The sequence below is a fragment of the Bubalus bubalis genome, chromosome 13, assembly GCF_019923935.1.
Source record: "Bubalus bubalis isolate 160015118507 breed Murrah chromosome 13, NDDB_SH_1, whole genome shotgun sequence".
NCBI classification, from domain to species: domain Eukaryota; kingdom Metazoa; phylum Chordata; class Mammalia; order Artiodactyla; family Bovidae; genus Bubalus; species Bubalus bubalis.
In genome coordinates this window covers 89,318,342-89,335,703 of record NC_059169.1, presented here as the reverse complement: position 1 = coordinate 89,335,703, position 17,362 = coordinate 89,318,342, and the positions used below count along the sequence as shown (strand labels likewise).

Genomic DNA, 17,362 nt, shown 5'->3' with positions numbered 1-17,362 from the left:
GTATCCCTGATTTCACAGAGGCACCTGAGAAGCTCCCTGACGTAACATGCATGAGTCGAGGGAACCCATGGTTTCCTGCCACAACCTGAGAAAGACCTTGAGAGTCCTTCTTCAATGCGTCTTGAGGTCCAAATCCCCTATCATGACAAGAGAGCAATGACGCACTCCCCCTCGCCACGCGCATGGAGACCTGACTTCCCTGGCGCCACACAAGATGCTCCCTGAGCTCCCAGCCTTACCACGTGGGAAACACCACACTTGTGCCTCAGCTCGAGAAAACCCACGAGATGCCCCTGTCATCGCGAGATGAGGGCCTTCTTTTTCTGCATGGCCTGGAGAGCAATACCGAGTCCTCTCTCCAAAATCCACAGGAAGCTTGGCTCCCTGTAGGCCACTCAGTGGGCTCCAAGAGATATCCGTCGCGACTCGAGAGGAGAGTGGAGTCATTTGCTTCCCCTCGAGACGAGGCCTGACTCCCCGGGTGAGTCTGGAATGCAACCCCGAGATCCCTGTCGCCCCTGGAGAGGAACATTAGATCCTGGACACAAGCCAAGATGAGGTCTCTTTTTCCCTACAGTGACTCGTGCGCAATCCCCAGCTCTCCCTCGCAACTCGAATTGAAGATTGGACTTCCCTGGGCCAACACAAGAGGAAGCCTGAAATCCCCGTCGTAACTCGAGAATCCCGCCGTAACTCGAGAAAAACCAAGTGGTTGCCCCATCATCGCAATATGAGGCACTTTCCCGCTACAGCGTCTCAAGAGTAGTCCCACGTTCCATCTTGAAGTGCGAAACAGTACTTGGCACCCTTGATGCGACCCCAAAAGTTCCCCAACATACCGGTCTCACTTGAGGGGAACACCGAAGTTCCCGGCACCATTTCTTTTGAGCGCCTTCTCCCCTCCTGATCACGACAGGAGGGTCGATTCCCCTGCTTTGTCTGCAAGGGTTTCCCGACCTTAACGGCGCACCTCAGGATGATGCCGGTCTCACGAGGAAGTTCGAGACGTAGCCTCGTGGGTGGTGCCACATGCCGAAAGACTCCGATTGCCCGGTCCGCTCTTGATAAGAACCCGATGCCTGGACACCCCTTAGAAGGCAACCCTGTGGATGAAGGCACAACACGAAGGGGCACAGACACACCCGTGCATCGTCCGGAAAAACCTACAGGTTCCACACACAGCTCGACACGTGGTCTGTCACCCCGTGCACAACTCGAGAGGCAAGCTGAGTTCCATTCTCCACACAGGACGAGGCCTGACTCTCCTGTCCCAAATCTGCTGGGACCCTGCAATCCGAATCAGAAATGGAGAGGAACCCTGAGGTTCCTGCCTCAACTCAAGATGAGGCCCTCTTCCATAGCACCAAAACCACTGGAGTCCCGAGAGGTCCCTCCAACCCACAGTGTCCCTGACTTCTCAGAGGCACCCTGACAAGCTCCCTGAGATCTCCGGCACAAGTCGATGGAACCCAGGGTTTCCTGCCGCAACCCGAGAAAGATTGGATAGTCCTTCTTTGATGCAGTCTTGAGGCCCGATTCCCCTACCATGTCTCAAGAGCAATGAAGCGCTCCCAGTACCCATGCGCATGGAGACTTAACTTCCCTGGCACCTCACGAGAGGCTCCCTGAGGTCCCCGTCGTACCTCGTGAGAAACCCCACACTGGCGCCGCAGCTCGAGAAAACCCACGAGACGCCCCCGTTATCGTGAGATGAGGGCCATCATTAACTGCATGGCCTGGAGGGCAATCCCGAGTCGTCTCTCCAAACTCCACGGGAGGCTTGACTCACTAAGGCTACTCAGTGCGCTCAATAGGTACCCGTCGCGACTCGAGAGGAAAGCGGAGTACTTTGCTTCCCCTAGAAACAAGGCCGGACTTCCCGGGTGAGTCTGGAATGCCACCCCGAGATCCCTGTCACCCCTGGAGAGGAATATTCGGTCCTGGACACAAGCCTAGATATGGTCTATTTTGCCCCGCAGTGACTCGAGTGGGATCCCAGCTCACCCTCGCAACTCGAATGGAAGATTGGACTTCCATGGGCCAACACAGGAGGAAATCTGAATTCCCCGTCGAAACTCGAGACTCCCGCCGCAATGCGAGAAAAACCACGTGGTTCACTCGTCATCCCAAGATGAGGCCCTGGCCCGCTACAGCGTCTCAAGTGAAGTCCCACGTTCCGTCTTGAAGTGCGAAATGCTACTTTTCACCCTTGATGTAACCCCAAAAGTTCCCCGACACACCGTTCTCACCGAGGGGAACACCGAAGTTCCCGGCACCACTTCATCTGATCACTTTCTCCCCTCCTGATCACGACAGGAGGGTAAATTCCCCTGCTTTGTCTGGAAGGAGTTCCCGCCCATCCCGGCGCACCTAAGGATGAGGCCTTTCTCAGGAGGAAATTCGAGACGTAGCCTCGTGGGTGGTGCCACATGCCGAAAGACCCCGATTGTGCGGTCCACTCTGGATAAGAACCCGATGCCCGGACACCACTTCGAAGGCAACCCTGTGGATGAAGGCACAACAGAAGGGTTACTAAAACTCCCGTGCATCGTCCAGAAAAACCCGCAGGTTCTACACACAGCTCGACAAGTGGAATGTCACCCCATGAACAACTCGATAGGCAAGCAGAGTTCGATTCCTCCACACAAGACGAGGCCTGACTCTCCTGTCCCAACTCTTCAGGGACCCTGCCATCCGAGTCAGAAATGGAGAGGAAACCTGAGGTTCCTGCCTCAACTCGAGATGAGGCCCTCTTCCATTGCACCAAACCCAGATGAGTCGCGAGAGGCCCCTCCCAACTCCACAGTATCCCTGAATTCTCAGAGGCACCTTGAGAATCTACCTGAGGTCACCGGCACAAGTCGAGGGAACACAGGGTTTCCTGCTGCGACCCGAGAAAGACCTTGAGAGTCCTTCGGCGCGTCTTGAGGCCCGATTCCCCTACCATGACTCGAGAGCAAAGACCCGCTCCCCATCGCCATGCGCATGGAGACCTGACTTCCCTGACGCCTGAAGAGAGTCTCCCTGAGCTCCCCGTCGTACCTCTTCGGAAACCCCATTCAGGCACCGCAGCTCGAGAAAACCCACGATACGCCCCCGTCATCACGAGATGAGAGACTTCTTTCCTGCCTGGCATGGAGAGCAAAACCGAGTCCTCTCTCCAGACTCCACAGGAGGCTTGACTCTCTTTAGGCCTCTCAGTTGGCTCCAAGAGATACCTGTCAGGACTTGAAGGGAGAGCGGAGTCCTTTGCTTCCCCTCGAGACGAGGCCTGACTCCCCGTGTGAGTCTGGAATGCAACCCCGAGTTCCTGTCGCACCTGGAGAGGAAAATTCGGTCCTGGACACAAGCCTAGATGAGGTCTATTTTGCACTGCAGTTACTAGAGAGCAATCGCCAGCTCTCCCTCGCAAATCGAATGGAAGATTGGACTTCCCTGGGCCAATACAATTGGAAGCCTGAATTCGACATCGTAACTCGAGAATCCCACCGAAACTCGAGAAAATCCACGTGGTTCCCCATCAGCGCTAGATGAGGCCCTTGCCCGCTACAGCGACTCAAGAGAAGTCCCACGTTCTGTCTTGAAGTGCGAAACGGTACTTGGCACCCTTGATGCAATCTCAAAATTCCCCGACATACCGGTCTCACTCGAAAGGAACACCGAGGTTCCCGGAACCACTTCATTTGAGCTCCTTCTCCCCTCGTGATCGCGACAGGAGTGTCGATTCCCCTGCTATGTCTGGAAGGGGTTCCCGACCTTTCCGGCGCGCCTAAGGATGAGGCAGGTCTCACGAGGAAATTCGAGACGTAGCCTCGTGGGTGGTGCCACAAGCCGAAAGACCCCGATTTCCCGGTCTACTCTTGATAAGAACGTGATGCCCTGACACCTTTACGAAGGAAAACCTGTGGATGAAAGCACAACACGAAGGGGCACTGACACCCCCGTGCATCGTCCAGAAAAACCCGCAGGTTACAAACACAGTTCAACAAGTGGTCTGTCACCCCGTGAACAACTCGAGAGGCAAGCGGAGTTCCATTCCTCCACACAAGACGAAGCCTGACTTTCTGTACCAACTCTGCAGGGAAACTGTGATTCGAGTCAGTACCGGCGCCAAGAAACCCAGGAGAGGAACCATGAGGTTCCTGCCTCCACTCGAGATGAGGCGCTCATCCATTGCACGAAACACAGTGGAGTCCCGAGAGGCCCCTCCCAACTCCACAGTATCCCTGACTTCTCAGAGGCACCCTGAGAAGCTTCCTGAGGCCACCGGCACATGTCGAGGGAACACAAGGTTTCCTGCCGCAACCCGAAAAAGACCTCGAGAGTCTTTCTTCAACACGTCTTGAAGCCCGATTCTGCTTCCATGAGCTCTATAGAAATGACACGCACCCCCTCGCCACGCACATGGAGACCTGACTTCCCTGGCGCCATAAGAGAGGCTCCCTGAGCTCCCTGTCGTACCTCGTGAGAAACCCCACACTGACGCCGCAGCTCGAGAAAACCCACCATACGCCCCTGTCATCGCGAGATGAGGGCCTTCTTTTCCTGCATGGCCTGGAGAGGAATCCCGAATCCTCTTTCCAAACTCCACAGGAGGCTTGACTCCCTTAGGCCACTTAGTGGGCTCCAAGAGATACCCGTCGCGACTCGAGAGGAGAATGGAGTCCTTTGCTTCCCCTCGAGACAAGGCCTGACTCACCAGGTGGGTCTGGAATGCAACCCCGAGATCCCTGTCTCCCCTGGAGAGGAACATTAGGTCCTGGAAACAAGCCTAGATGAGGTCTCTTTTGCCCTTCTGTAACTCGAGAGCAATCCCCCGCTCTCCCTGACAACTCGAATGGAAGATTGGACTTCCTGGGCCAACACAAGAGGAAGCCTGAGATCCCCGTCGTAACTCGAGAATCCCGCCGCAACTCGAGAAAAACCACGTGGTTCCCTTGTCATCGCAAGATGAGGCCCTTGCCCGCTACAGCTTCTCAAGAAAAGTCCCACGTTCCGTCTTGAAGTGCGAAACGATACTTGACACCCTTGATGTGACCCCAAAAGTTCCCCTAAATATCGGTCTCAACTCGAGGGAACACCGAGGTTCCCGCACCATTTATCTGAGCCCTTCTCCCCTCCTGTTCGAGATAGGAGGGTCACTTCCCCTGCTTTGTTGTAAGGGGTTCCCGACCTTCAGGGGCACTTCAGGATGAGGCCGGTCCTCACGAGGAAATTCGAGACGTAGCTCGCGGGTGGTGCCACATGCCAAAAGACTATGATTTCCCGGTACGCTCTTGATAAGAACCCGATGCCCGGACACCTCTTCGAAGGCAACCCTGTGGATGAAGGCACAACACGAAGGGGCACTAACACACCCGTGCATCGTCCACAAAAACTGCAGGTTCCACATAACAACTTGACAGGTGGCCTGTCATCCTGTGAACAACTGAGAGGAAAGCGGAGTTCCATTACTCCACACAAGACGAGGTCTGACTCTCCTGTCCCAACTCTGCAGGGACCCTGTGATCCGAGTCAGAAATGGAGAGGAACCCTGACGTTACTGCCTCAATCCGAGATTAGGTCCTCTTCAATTGCACCAGTCCCTGTGAAGTCCCGAGAAGCCCCTCTCAACTCCACAGTATCCCTGACTTCTCAGAGGAACCCCGCTAAGCTCCCTGAGGTCATGGGCACAAGTCGAGGGAACCCAGGGTTTCCTGCCACACCCCGAGAAAGACCTCGAGAGTTCTTCTTCGAAGCGTCTTGAGGTTCGATTCCCCTACCATGACTCAAGAGCAATGAGGAGCTCTCCCTCGCCATGCCCATGGAGACCTGACTTCCGTGGCACCACAGGAGACTTCCTCAGCTCCCCATCCTATCTCGTGAGAAACCCCACACTGGCGCTGCAACTCGAGAAAACCCACGAGACGCCCCCTTCATCGCGAGATGATGGCCTTCTTTTCCTGCATCGCCTGGAGAGCAATCCCGAGTCCTCTCTCCAACTCCACAGGAGGCTTGACTCCCTTTAGGCCACTCAGTGGGCTCCAAGAGATACCCGTCGCAACTCGAGAGGAGAGCGGAGTCCTTCGATTCCCCTCGAGACAAGGCCTGACTCCCCGCGTGCATCAGGAAAGCAACCCCGAGATCCCTGTCCCCCCTGGAGACGAACATGAAGTCCTGGACACAAGCCTAGATAAGGTCTCTTTTGCCCTGCAGTAACTCAGAGCGCAATCCCTAGCTCTCCCTCGCAACTCGAATGGAAGACTGGACTTCCCTGGGCCAACACAAGAGGAAGCCTGAATTTCCCGTCGTAACTCGAGAATCCCGCCGCAACTCTTAAGAACCACGTGGTTCCGCATTAATCGCAATATGAGGCCTTTGCCCGCTACAGAGTCTCAAGAGAAGTCCTACGTTCCATCTTGAAGTGCGATACGGTACTTGGCACCCTTGATACAACATGAAAAGTTACCCGACTTACCAGTTTCACTCAAGGGGAACACCGAGGTACCCGGCACGACTTCATCTGAGCCCCTTCTCTCCTCCTGATCCTGAAAGGAGGGTCGATTCCCCTGCTTTGTCTGGAAAGGGTTCCCTACCTTTCCTGCGCACCTCAGGATGAGGCCGGTCTCATGAGGAAATTCGAGACGTAGCCTTGTGGGTGGTGCAACATGCTGAAAGACCCCGATTTCCCGGTCCACACTTGAGGAGAACCCGATGCCCAGACACCTCTTCGAGGCAAACCTGTGGATGGAGGCAAAAGACGAAGGAGCACTGATGCCCCCGTGCATCTCCGAAAAACATGCAGGTTCCACACACAGCACGAAAAGTGGTGTCATCCTTGAACAACTTGAGAGGTAAGCAGAGTTCCATTCCTCCACACAAGACGAGGCCTGACTCTCCTGTTCGAACTCTGCAGCGAAACTGCGATCCGAGTCAGATCTGGCCCAGGGGAAGTCAGGAGAGGAAACATGAGTTTCCTGCCTCACTCGAGATGAGGCCCTCTTCCATTTGCAACCGAACCCAGTGGAGTCCCGAGAGGCCCCTCCCCACTGCACAGTATCCCTGACTTCTCAGAGGCACCCTTAACCTTCCTGAGATCACCGGCACAAGTCGAGGGAACCAAGGGTTTCCTGCCCAACCGTAAAAGACCTCGAGAGTCCTTCTTCAACGCGTCTTGAGGTGCGATTCCCCTACCATGACTCGAGAGCCAATGACGCGCTCCCCTAGCCACGCGCATAGAAACTGACTTCCCTGGCGCCACAGGAGAGGCTCCCTGAGCTACCCATTATACCTCGTGAGCAACACCACACTGGAGCCACAGCTCGAGAATACCCACGAGACGCCCCAGTCCTCACGAGATGAGGGCCTTCTTTTCCTGCATGGCCTGGAGAGCAATCCCGGGTCCTCTCTCCAAACTGAAGAGGAGGCTGGACTCCCTTGAGGCCACTCAGGGGGCTCCAAGAGACCCGCGTTGCGACTCGAGAGGAGAGCGGAGTCCTTGGCTTCCCCTCGAGACGAGGCCTGACTCCCCGGGTGAGTCTGGAATGCAACCCCGAGATCCCTGTCGCCCCTGGAGAGGAACATTATGTCCTGGACACAAGCCTAGATGAGGTCTATTTTGCCCTGCAGTGACTCGAGCGCTACCCCCAGCTCTCCCTCGCATCTCGAATGGAAGATTGCACTTCCCTGGGCCAACACAAGAGGAGGCTGAATTACCCGTCGAAACTCGGAAATACCGCCGCAAATCGAGAAAGACCACGTGGTTTCCGCGTCATCACAAGATGAGGCCCTTGCCCACTACAGCGTCTCAAATGAAGTCCCACGTTCCGTCCTGAGGTTTGAAACGGTACTTGACACCCTTGATGCGACACCAAAAGTTCCCCGACATACCGGTCTCACTGGAGGGGAACACCGAGGTTCTGGGAACCACTTCATCTGAGCCCCTTCTCCCCTCCTGATGGCGACAGGAGGGTCGATTCCCCTGCTTTGTCTGGAAGGGGTTCCCAGACTTCCCGGCGAACCTCAGGATGAGGCCAGTCTCACGAGGGAAGTCGAGACGTAGCCTCGTGGGTTGTGCCACATGCCGAAAGACCCCGATTTCCTGGTCCGCTATTGATAAGATCCCGATGCCCGGTCACCTCTTCGAAGGTAACCCTGTGGATGAAGGCACAACACGAAGGGGCACTGACACCCCTGTGCATCGTCCCCCAAAACCGCAGGTTCCACATACAACTCGACAGGTGGCCTGTCATCCCGTGAACAACTCGAGAGGCAAGCGGAGTTCCATTACTCCACACAAGACGAGGTCTGACTCTCCTGTCCCAACTCTGCAGGGACCCTGCTATCCGAGTCAGAAATGGAGAGGAACCCTGACGTTACTGCCTCAATCCGAGATTAGGTCCTCTTCAATTGCACCAGTCCCTGTGATGTCCCAAGAGGCCATTCCCAACATCACAGTAACCCTGACTTAGAGGCACCTTGAGAAGCTGCCTGAGGTCAACGGCACAAGTCGAGGGAACCCAGGGTTTCCTGACGTGACCCAAGATAGACTTCGTGTGTCATTCTTCAACGCGTCTTGAGGGCCAATTCCCCTACCATGACTCAAGAGCAATGACGTGTTCTCCCTCGCCACACAAATGGAGACCTGACATCCCTGGTGCCACAAGAGAGGCTCCCTGAGGTCCCTGTCCTACCTCGTGAGAAACACCACACTGGCGCCGAAGCTTGAGAAAACCCACGAGACGCCCCTGTTATGGTGAGATGACGGCCTTCTCTTTCTGCATGGCCTGGAGAGCAAACTCGACGCCTCTCTCCAAACTCCAAAGGAGGCCTGACTCCCTTTAGGCCACTCTGTGGGCTCCAAGAGAAACCCGTAGGGACTTGAGAGGAGAATGGAATCCTTTGCTACCCCTCGATACCAGGCCTGACTCCTCAGGTGAGACTGGAATGCAACACCGAGATCCCTGTCACCCCTGGAATGGAACATAAGGTCCTGGACACAAGCATAGATGAGGTCTCACTTCCCCTGAAGTGACTCGAGAGCAATCCCATGCTCTCCCTCGCAACACGAATGGAAGAATGGACTTCCCTGGGACAACACAAGAGGAAGCCTGAATTCCCCGTCGTAATTCGAAAATCCCGCCGCAACTCGAGAAAAACCACGTGGTTCCCCCGTCATCGCAAGATGAGGCCCTTGCCAGCTACAGCGTCTCAAGAGAAGTTCCACGTTCCGCCCTGAAGTGCGAAACGGTACCTGACACCCTTCACGCGACCCCCAAAAGTTCCCCGACACGCTGGGTTCCCTCGAGGGGAACACCGAGGGTCCTGGCACCGCTTCATCTGAGCCCCTTCTCCCCTCCTGATCGCGACAGGAGAGTCGATTCCCCTGCGTGGTCTGGAAGGGGTTCCCGGCCTTCCCGGCGCACCTCAGGATGAGGCCGGTCTCACGAGGAAATTCGAGACGAGCCACGTGGGTGGTGCCACATGCCGAACGCCCCCGATTCCCCGGTCCGCTCTTGAGAAGGACCCGAGGCCCGGACCCCTCTTCGAAGGCAACCCTGTGGGTGAAGGCACAACACGAAGGGGCACTGCCACCCCCGTGCATCGTCCGCAAAGACCCGCGGGTTCCACACACAGCTCGACGAGGGGCCTGAGACCCCCTGAGCAACTCGAGAGGCCAGCGGGGTTCCCTTCCTCAGACAAGACGAGGCCTGACTCTCCTGTCCCAACTCTGCAGGGACCCTGCGGTCGGAGTCCGAAACGGAGAGGAAGCCTGAGGTTCCTGCCTCCCCTCGAGGTGAGGCCCTCTTCCGTTGCGCCAGACCCAGCGGAGTCCCGAGGGGCCCCGCCACCTCCACAGGATCCCTCGCCTCTCAGAGGCACCCTGGGAAGTTCCCTAAGGTCCCCGGCAGAAGGCGAGGGAAACGAGGGTTTCCCGCCGCCCCCCGAGCAAAGACCTCGAGAGTCCTTCTTCAACGCGTCTCGAGGCCCTAGTCCCCTCCCGTGACTCGAGAGCCAGGACGCGCTCCCCCTCGCCACGCGCATGGAGACCTGACTTCCCTGGCGCCGCACGAGAGGCTCCCTGAGATCCTCGTCGTGCCTCGGGAGAAAACCCCCACGGGCGCCGCAGCTCGAGGAAACCCCTGAGACGCCCCCGTCCTCGCGAGCTGAGGGCCTTCTTTTCCTGCATGGCCTGGAGAGCAATCCCGGGTCCTCTCTCCAAACGGAAGAGGAGGCTGGACTCCCTTGAGGCCGCTCAGGGGCTCCAAGAGACCCGCGTCGCGACTCGAGAGGAGAGCGGAGTCCTTGGCTTCCCCTCGAGACGAGGCCTGACTCCCCGGGGGAGCCTGGAATGCAACCCCGAGATCCCTGCCTTCCCTGGAGAGGACTATTAGTTCCCCACCACGCCTAGGTGAGGTCTCTTCGGCCCTGCAGTGACCCGAGCGCAACCCCAGCTTTCCCTCGCAACTCGAGGGGAAGATTGGGCTTCCCAGGTCCAACCCAAGAGGAAGCCTGAGATCCCCGTCGTAACTCGAGAATCCCGCCGCAACTCGAGAAAAACCACGTGGGTCCCACCTCTTGGCAAGATGAGGCCCTTGCCCGCGACGGCGTCTCAAGGGAAGTCCCCTGTTCCGCCCTGAAGGGCGAAAAGGATCCTGCCAGCCTTCATGCGACCCTCAAAAGTTCCCCGACCACCGCCGGGTCTCCCTCGAGGGGAACACGAGGTCCATGAGAACGCTTCATCTGAGCCCCTTCTCCCCTCCTGATCGCGACAGGAGAGTCGATTCCCCTGCATTGTCTGGAAGGGGTTCCCAGCCTTCCCGTCGAACCTCAGGATGAGGCCGGTCTCACGAGGAAATTCGAGACGAGCCACGTTGGTGGTGCCACATGCCAAACGACCCCGATTTCCCAGTCCGCTCTGGAGAAGAACCCGATGCCCGGACACCTCTTGGAAGGCAATCCTGTGGGGGAAGGCACAACATGAAGGGGCACTGACACCCCTGTGCATCATCCGGAAAAACCCGCAGGTTCCACACACAGCTCGACGAGGGGGCTGAGACCCCCTGATCACCTCGGGAGGCAAGCGGGGTTCCCTTCCTCAGACAAGATGAGGCCTGACTCTCCTGTCCCAACTCTGCAGGGACCCTGCGGTCGCAGTCCGAAACGGAGAGGAAGCCTGATGTTCCTGCCTCCCCTCCAGATGAGGCCCTCTTCCATTGCGCTAAGCCCAGGGGAGTCCCGAGAGGCCCCGCCAACTCCATAAGTGGCCTGTAACCCCATGAAGAACTCGAGAGGCAAGTGGAGTTTCATTCCTCTACACAAGACGAGGCCTGACTCTCCTGTCCCAACTCTGCAGGGACTTTGCGATTCGAATCAGACCAGCGCCAGTGAAGTCACGAGAGGAACGCTGAGGTTCCTGCCTCCACTCGAGATTAGGACCTCTTCCATTGCACGAAACCCAGTGGAGTCCCGAGAGACGCGTCCCAGCTCCACAGTATCCCTGACTTCTCAGAGGCACCCTGAGAAGCTCCCTGAGGTCACCAGCACAATTCGAGTGAACCCAGGGTTTACTGCCGCCACCATAGAAAGAACTCAAGAGTCCTTCTTCAACGCATTTTGAGGCCTGATTCCCCTACCATGACTCGAGGGCAATGACGCGCTCCCTCTGCTACACTCATGAAGCCCTGACTTCCCTGGCGCCACACGAGAGGCTCCCTGAGCTCCCCGTCATACCTCGTGAGAAACCCCACACTGGCGCCGCAGATAGAGAAAACCCACGAGACGCCCCCGTTTTCGCGACATGACGGCCTTCTTTTCTAGCACGGCCTGGAGAGCAATCCCGAGTCCTCTCTCCAAACTCCACAGTAGGCTTGACTCCCTTTTGGTCACTCAGTGGACTCCAAGACATACCCGTCGCGACTCGAGAGGAGAGCGGAGTCTTTTCCTTCCCTCGAGGCGAGGCCTGACTCCTCGGGTGTGTCTGATATGTGAACCGGAGATCCCTGTCGCCCCTGGAGAGAAACATTAGGTCCTGGACACAAGCCTAGATGAGGTCTCTTTTTCCTGCAGTGACTCGAGAGCAATCCCCAACTCTCCCTCGCAACTCGAATGGAAGACTGGACTTCCCTGGGCCAACAGAAGAGGAAGCCTGAATTTCCCGTTGTAACTCAAGAATCCCGCCACAACTCGAGAAAAACCACGTCGTTCCCTCTTCATCGCAAGATGCGGCCATTGCCGCTACAGCGTCTCAAAAGAAGTCTTACGTTCCATCTTGAAGTGCGATACGGTACTTGGCACCTTTGATGCGACCCCAAAAGTTCCCCAACACACTGGTCTCACTGGAGGGGAACACCGAGGTTCCCGGCATCACCTCATCTGTGCCCCTTCTCCCCTCCTGATCGAGACAGGAGGGTCGATTCCCCTGCTTTGTCTGCAAGGGGTTCCGACCTTCCCGGCGCACCTCAGGATGAGGCCGGTCTCACTAGGAAATTCGAGACGTAGCCTGGTGGGTGGTGCCACATGCGGAAAGACCCCGATTTCCCGGTCCGCTCTTAATAAGAACCCGATGCCCGGACACCTCTTCGAAAGCAAACCTGTGGATGAATGCACAACACGAAGGGGTACTGACATCCCCATGCATAGTACGGAAAAACACGCAGATTCCAAACACAGATCGACAAGTGTCCTGTCATCCCTTGAAGAACTAGAGAGGCATGCGGAGTTCCGTTCCTCCACACAAGAGAAGGCCTGACTCTCCTTTCCCAACTCTGCAGGGACCGTGCGATCGGAGTCAGAAATGTAGATGAAACCTGACGTTCCTGCATCAACTCGAAATGAGGCCCTCTTCCATTGCGCCATACCCAGTGGAGTCCCGAGAGGCCCCTCCCAACTCCACAGTATCCCTGACTTCTCAGAGGCACCCTCAGAAGCTCTCTGCGGTCACTGGCACAAGTCGAGTGAACCCAGGGTTTCCTGCTGCATTCTGAGAAAGACCTCGAGAGTCCTTCTTTACCGCGTCTTGAGGCCCGATACCCTACCATGACTGGAGAGCAATGACGCATTCCCCTCGCCACGCCCATTGAAACCTAACTTCCCTGGCGCCACACGAGAGGCTCCCTGCGCTCCCCGTCCTACCTCATGAAAACCCCACACTGGCACCGCCGCTCGAGAAAACTCACGAGACGCCCCCATCATCGTAAGATGAGGGCCTTCTTTTCCTACATGACCTAGAGAGCAATCCCGAGTCCACTCTCCAAACTCCACTGGAGGCCTGACTCCCTTTAGGCCACTCAGTAGCCTCCAAGAGATACACGTCGCTACTCTAGAGGAGAGCAGAGTCCGTTGCTTCCCCTCGAGCCGAGGCCTGACTACTTGGGTGAGTCTGGAATGGGATCCCGAGATCCGTGTCGCCCCTGTAGAGGAAAACTCGGTCCTGGACACAAGCCTAAATGAGGTCTTTTTTGTCCTGCATTGACTCAAGTGCAATCCCCAGCTCTCCCTCGCAACTCGAATGGATGATTGGACTTCCCTGGGCCAACACAAGAGGAAGCCTGTATTCCCCGTTGTAATTCGAGAATCCCGCGGCAACTGGAGAAAAACAACGTGGCTCCTCCGTCATCGAAATATGAGGCCCCTGTCAGCTATAGCGTCTCCAGGGAAGTCCCATGTTCCGTCTTGAAGTGTGAAACGGTACTTGGCACCCTTGATGCGACCCCCAAATTTCCCTGACACCCCGGTCTCACTCGAGGAGAACATGGAGGTTCCCAGCACTGCTTCAGCTGAGCCTCTTCTCCCCTCCTGATGGCGACAGGAGGGTCGATTCCCCTGCTTTGTCTGGAAGGGGTTCCCAGACTTCCCGGCGAACCTCAGGATGAGGCCAGTCTCACGAGGGAATTCGAGACGTAGCCTCGTGGGTTGTGCCACATGCCGAAAGACCCCGATTTCCTGGTCCGCTATTGATAAGATCCCGATGCCCGGTCACCTCTTCGAAGGTAACCCTGTGGATGAAGGCACAACACGAAGGGGCACTGACACCCCTGTGCATCGTCCCCCAAAACCGCAGGTTCCACATACAACTCGACAGGTGGCCTGTCATCCCGTGAACAACTCGAGAGGCAAGCGGAGTTCCATTACTCCACACAAGACGAGGTCTGACTCTCCTGTCCCAACTCTGCAGGGACCCTGCTATCCGAGTCAGAAATGGAGAGGAACCCTGACGTTACTGCCTCAATCCGAGATTAGGTCCTCTTCAATTGCACCAGTCCCTGTGAAGTCCCGAGAAGCCCCTCTCAACTCCACAGTATCCCTGACTTCTCAGAGGAACCCCGCTAAGCTCCCTGAGGTCATGGGCACAAGTCGAGGGAACCCAGGGTTTCCTGCCACACCCCGAGAAAGACCTCGAGAGTTCTTCTTCGAAGCGTCTTGAGGCTCGATTCCCCTACCATGACTCGAGAGCAATGAGGCGCTCCCCCTCGCCACGTCCATGGAGACCTGACTTCCGTGGCACCACAGGAGTCTCCCTGAGCTCCCCGTCCTATCTCGTGAGAAACCCCAACCAGGCACTGCACCTTGAGAAAACCCACGAGACGCCCCCGTCATCGCGAGATGAGGGCCTTCTTTTCCTGCATGGCCTAGAGAGCAATCCCGAGTCCTCTCTCCAAACTCCACAGGAGGCTTAACTCCATTTAGGCCACTCTTGGGCTCCAAGGGATACCCGTCGCGACTCGAGAGGAGAGCGGAGTCCATTCATTCCCTTCGAGACGAGGCCTGACTCCCCGGGTGAGTCTGGAATGCAACCCCGAGATCCCTGTCGCCCCTGGAGAGAAAAACTCGGTCCTGGACACAAACCTAGATGAGCTCTATTTTGCCCTGCAGTGACTCGAGAGCAATCTCCAGCTCTCACTTGCAACTCGAATGGAAGATTGGACTTCCCTGGGCCAACACAAGAGGAAACCTGTATTCCCCGTCGTAACTCAAGAATCCTGCCGCAACTCGAGAAAAAACACGTGGGTCCCCCGTCAGCGCTAGATGAGGCCCTTGCCCACTACAGCAGTCTCAAGAGAAGTCCCAGGTTCCGTCTTGAAGTGCGAAACGGTACTTGGCACCCTTGATGCAACCCGAAAAGTTACCCGACTTACCAGTTTCACTCAAGGGGAGCACCGAGGTTCCCGGCACTACTTCATCTGAGCCCTTTCTCTCCTCCTGATCCCGAAAGGAGGGTCGATTCCCCTGCTTTGTCTGGAAAGGGTTCCCGGACTTTCCTGCGCGCCTCAGGATGAGGCCGGTCTCACGAGGAAATTCGAGACGTAGCCTCGTGGGTGGTGCAACATGCTGAAAGACCCCGATTTCCCGGTCCGCACTTGAGGAGAACCCGATGCCCGGACACCTCTTCGAAGGCAACCCTGTGGATGAAGGCACAACAGGAAGGAGCACTGACGCCCCCGTGCATCTCCGAAAAACCCGCAGGTTCCACACACATCACGAAAAGTGGTGTCATCCTTGAACAACTTGAGATGTAAGCGGAGTTCCATTCCTCCGCAGAACACGAGACCTGACACTCCTGAGCAAACTCAGCAGGGACCCTGCGATCTGAGTCAGATCCGGCTCCAGGAAGTCAGGAGCAGAACCCTGAGGTTCCTGCCTCAACTCGAGATGAGGCCCTCTTCCATTGCACCAAACCCAGAGGAGTCCCGAGAGGCCTCTCCCAAATCCACAGTATCCCTGACTTCTCAGAGGCACCCTGAGAAGCTCCCTGAGGTCACCGGCACAAGTCAAGGGAACCCAGGGTTTCCTGCCGCAACCCTAGAAAGACATCGAGAGTCCTTTTTCAACCCGTCATGAGGCCCGATTCCCCTACCCTGACTTGAGAGCAATGACGCGCTCCCCCTTGCCCCGCCCATGGAGACCTGACTTCCCTGTTGCCACACGAGAGGCTACCTGAACTCCCCGTCGTACCTCGTGAGAAACCCCACACTGGCGCCACAGCTCGAGAAAACCCACGAGACGCCCCCGTCATCTCGAGATGTGGGCCTTCTTTTCCTGCATGGCCTGGAGAGCAATCCCGAGTCCTCTCTCCAAACTGAAGAGGAGGGTTGACTCCCTTTAGACCACTCAGTGGGCTCCAAGAGATACGCGTCGCAACTCGAGAGGAGAGCCGAGTCCTTTGCTTCCCCTCGAGACGAGGCCTAACTCCCCGGGTGAGTCTGTAATGCAAACCCGAGATCCCTGTCGCCCTTGGAGAGGATCATTGGGTCCTGAACACAAGGCTAGATGAGGTCGCTTTTGCCCTGCAGTAACTCGAGAGCACTCCCCAGCTTTCCCTCGCAACCCGAATGGAAGATTGGACCTCCCTGGGCCAACACAAGAGGAAGCCTGAATTCCCAGTAGTAATTCGAGAATTCCGCCTCAACTCGAGAAAAACCACGTGGTTCCCCCGTCATTGCAAGATGAGGCCCTTGCCCGCTCCAGCGTCTCAAGAGTAGTCCCACGTTCTGTCTTGAAGTGCGAAATGATATTTGGCACCCTTAATGCTACCCCAAAAGTTCCCCGACATATGGGTCGCACTCGAGGGGAACACCGAGGTTCCTGGCACCACTTCATCTGAGCCCCTTCTCCCCTCCTGATCGCGAAAGGAGGGTCGATTCCCCTGCTTTGTCTGCAAGGGGTTCCCGACCTTCTCCGCGCACCTCAGATGAGGCTGTCTCACGAGGAAATTCGAGACGTAGCCTCGATGGTGGTGCCACATGCCGAAAGACCGCGATTTCCCGATCCGCTCTTGATAAGAACGCGATGCCCAGACACCTATTCGAAGATAGTGTGGATGAAGGCACAACACGAAGGGGCACTGACACCCCCGTGCATCGTCCGGAAAAGACCGCAGGTTACTCATACAGCTCAACAAGTGCCTGTCACCCAGTGAACAACTCGAGAGGCAAGCGGAGGTCCATTCCTGCACACAAGACGAGGCCTGACTCACCTCTCCCAACTCTGAAGTGACCCTGCGATCGGAGTCCGAAATGGAGAGGAACCCTGAGGTTCCTGACTCCACTCGAGATGAGGCCCTCTTCCATTTACACCAAAAACAGTGGAGGCCCGAGAGGCCCCTCCCAAATCCACAGTATCCCGACTTCTCAGAGGCACCCTTAGAAGCTCCCTGAGGTCACCGGCACAAGTCGAGGGAACACAGGGTTTCCTGACGCAACCCGAGAAAGACCTCGAAAATCCTCCTTCAACGCGTCTTGAATCCCGATTCCCCTACCATGACTCAAGAGCAATGACGCGTTCCCCCTCGCCACTCGCATGGAGACTTGACTTCCCTGGCGCCACACGAGAGGCTCCCTGAGCTCCCCGTCATACCTCGTGAGAAATCCCACACTGGCTCCCC

General features: G+C 56.8%; 1 long non-coding RNA gene across 1 annotated transcript; it reads right to left on the bottom strand.

The window, feature by feature from the left end:
* Positions 1-2,200: 2,200 nt before the first annotated feature.
* On the bottom strand, positions 2,201-16,054 carry LOC123464823. The gene is made up of 2 exons (XR_006639858.1): positions 15,117-16,054; positions 2,201-2,503 (listed from the first exon to the last, which is right to left on the bottom strand). It is a non-coding gene; the product is annotated as an uncharacterized LOC123464823 (long non-coding RNA).
* Between the last annotated feature and the right edge of the window lie 1,308 nt (positions 16,055-17,362).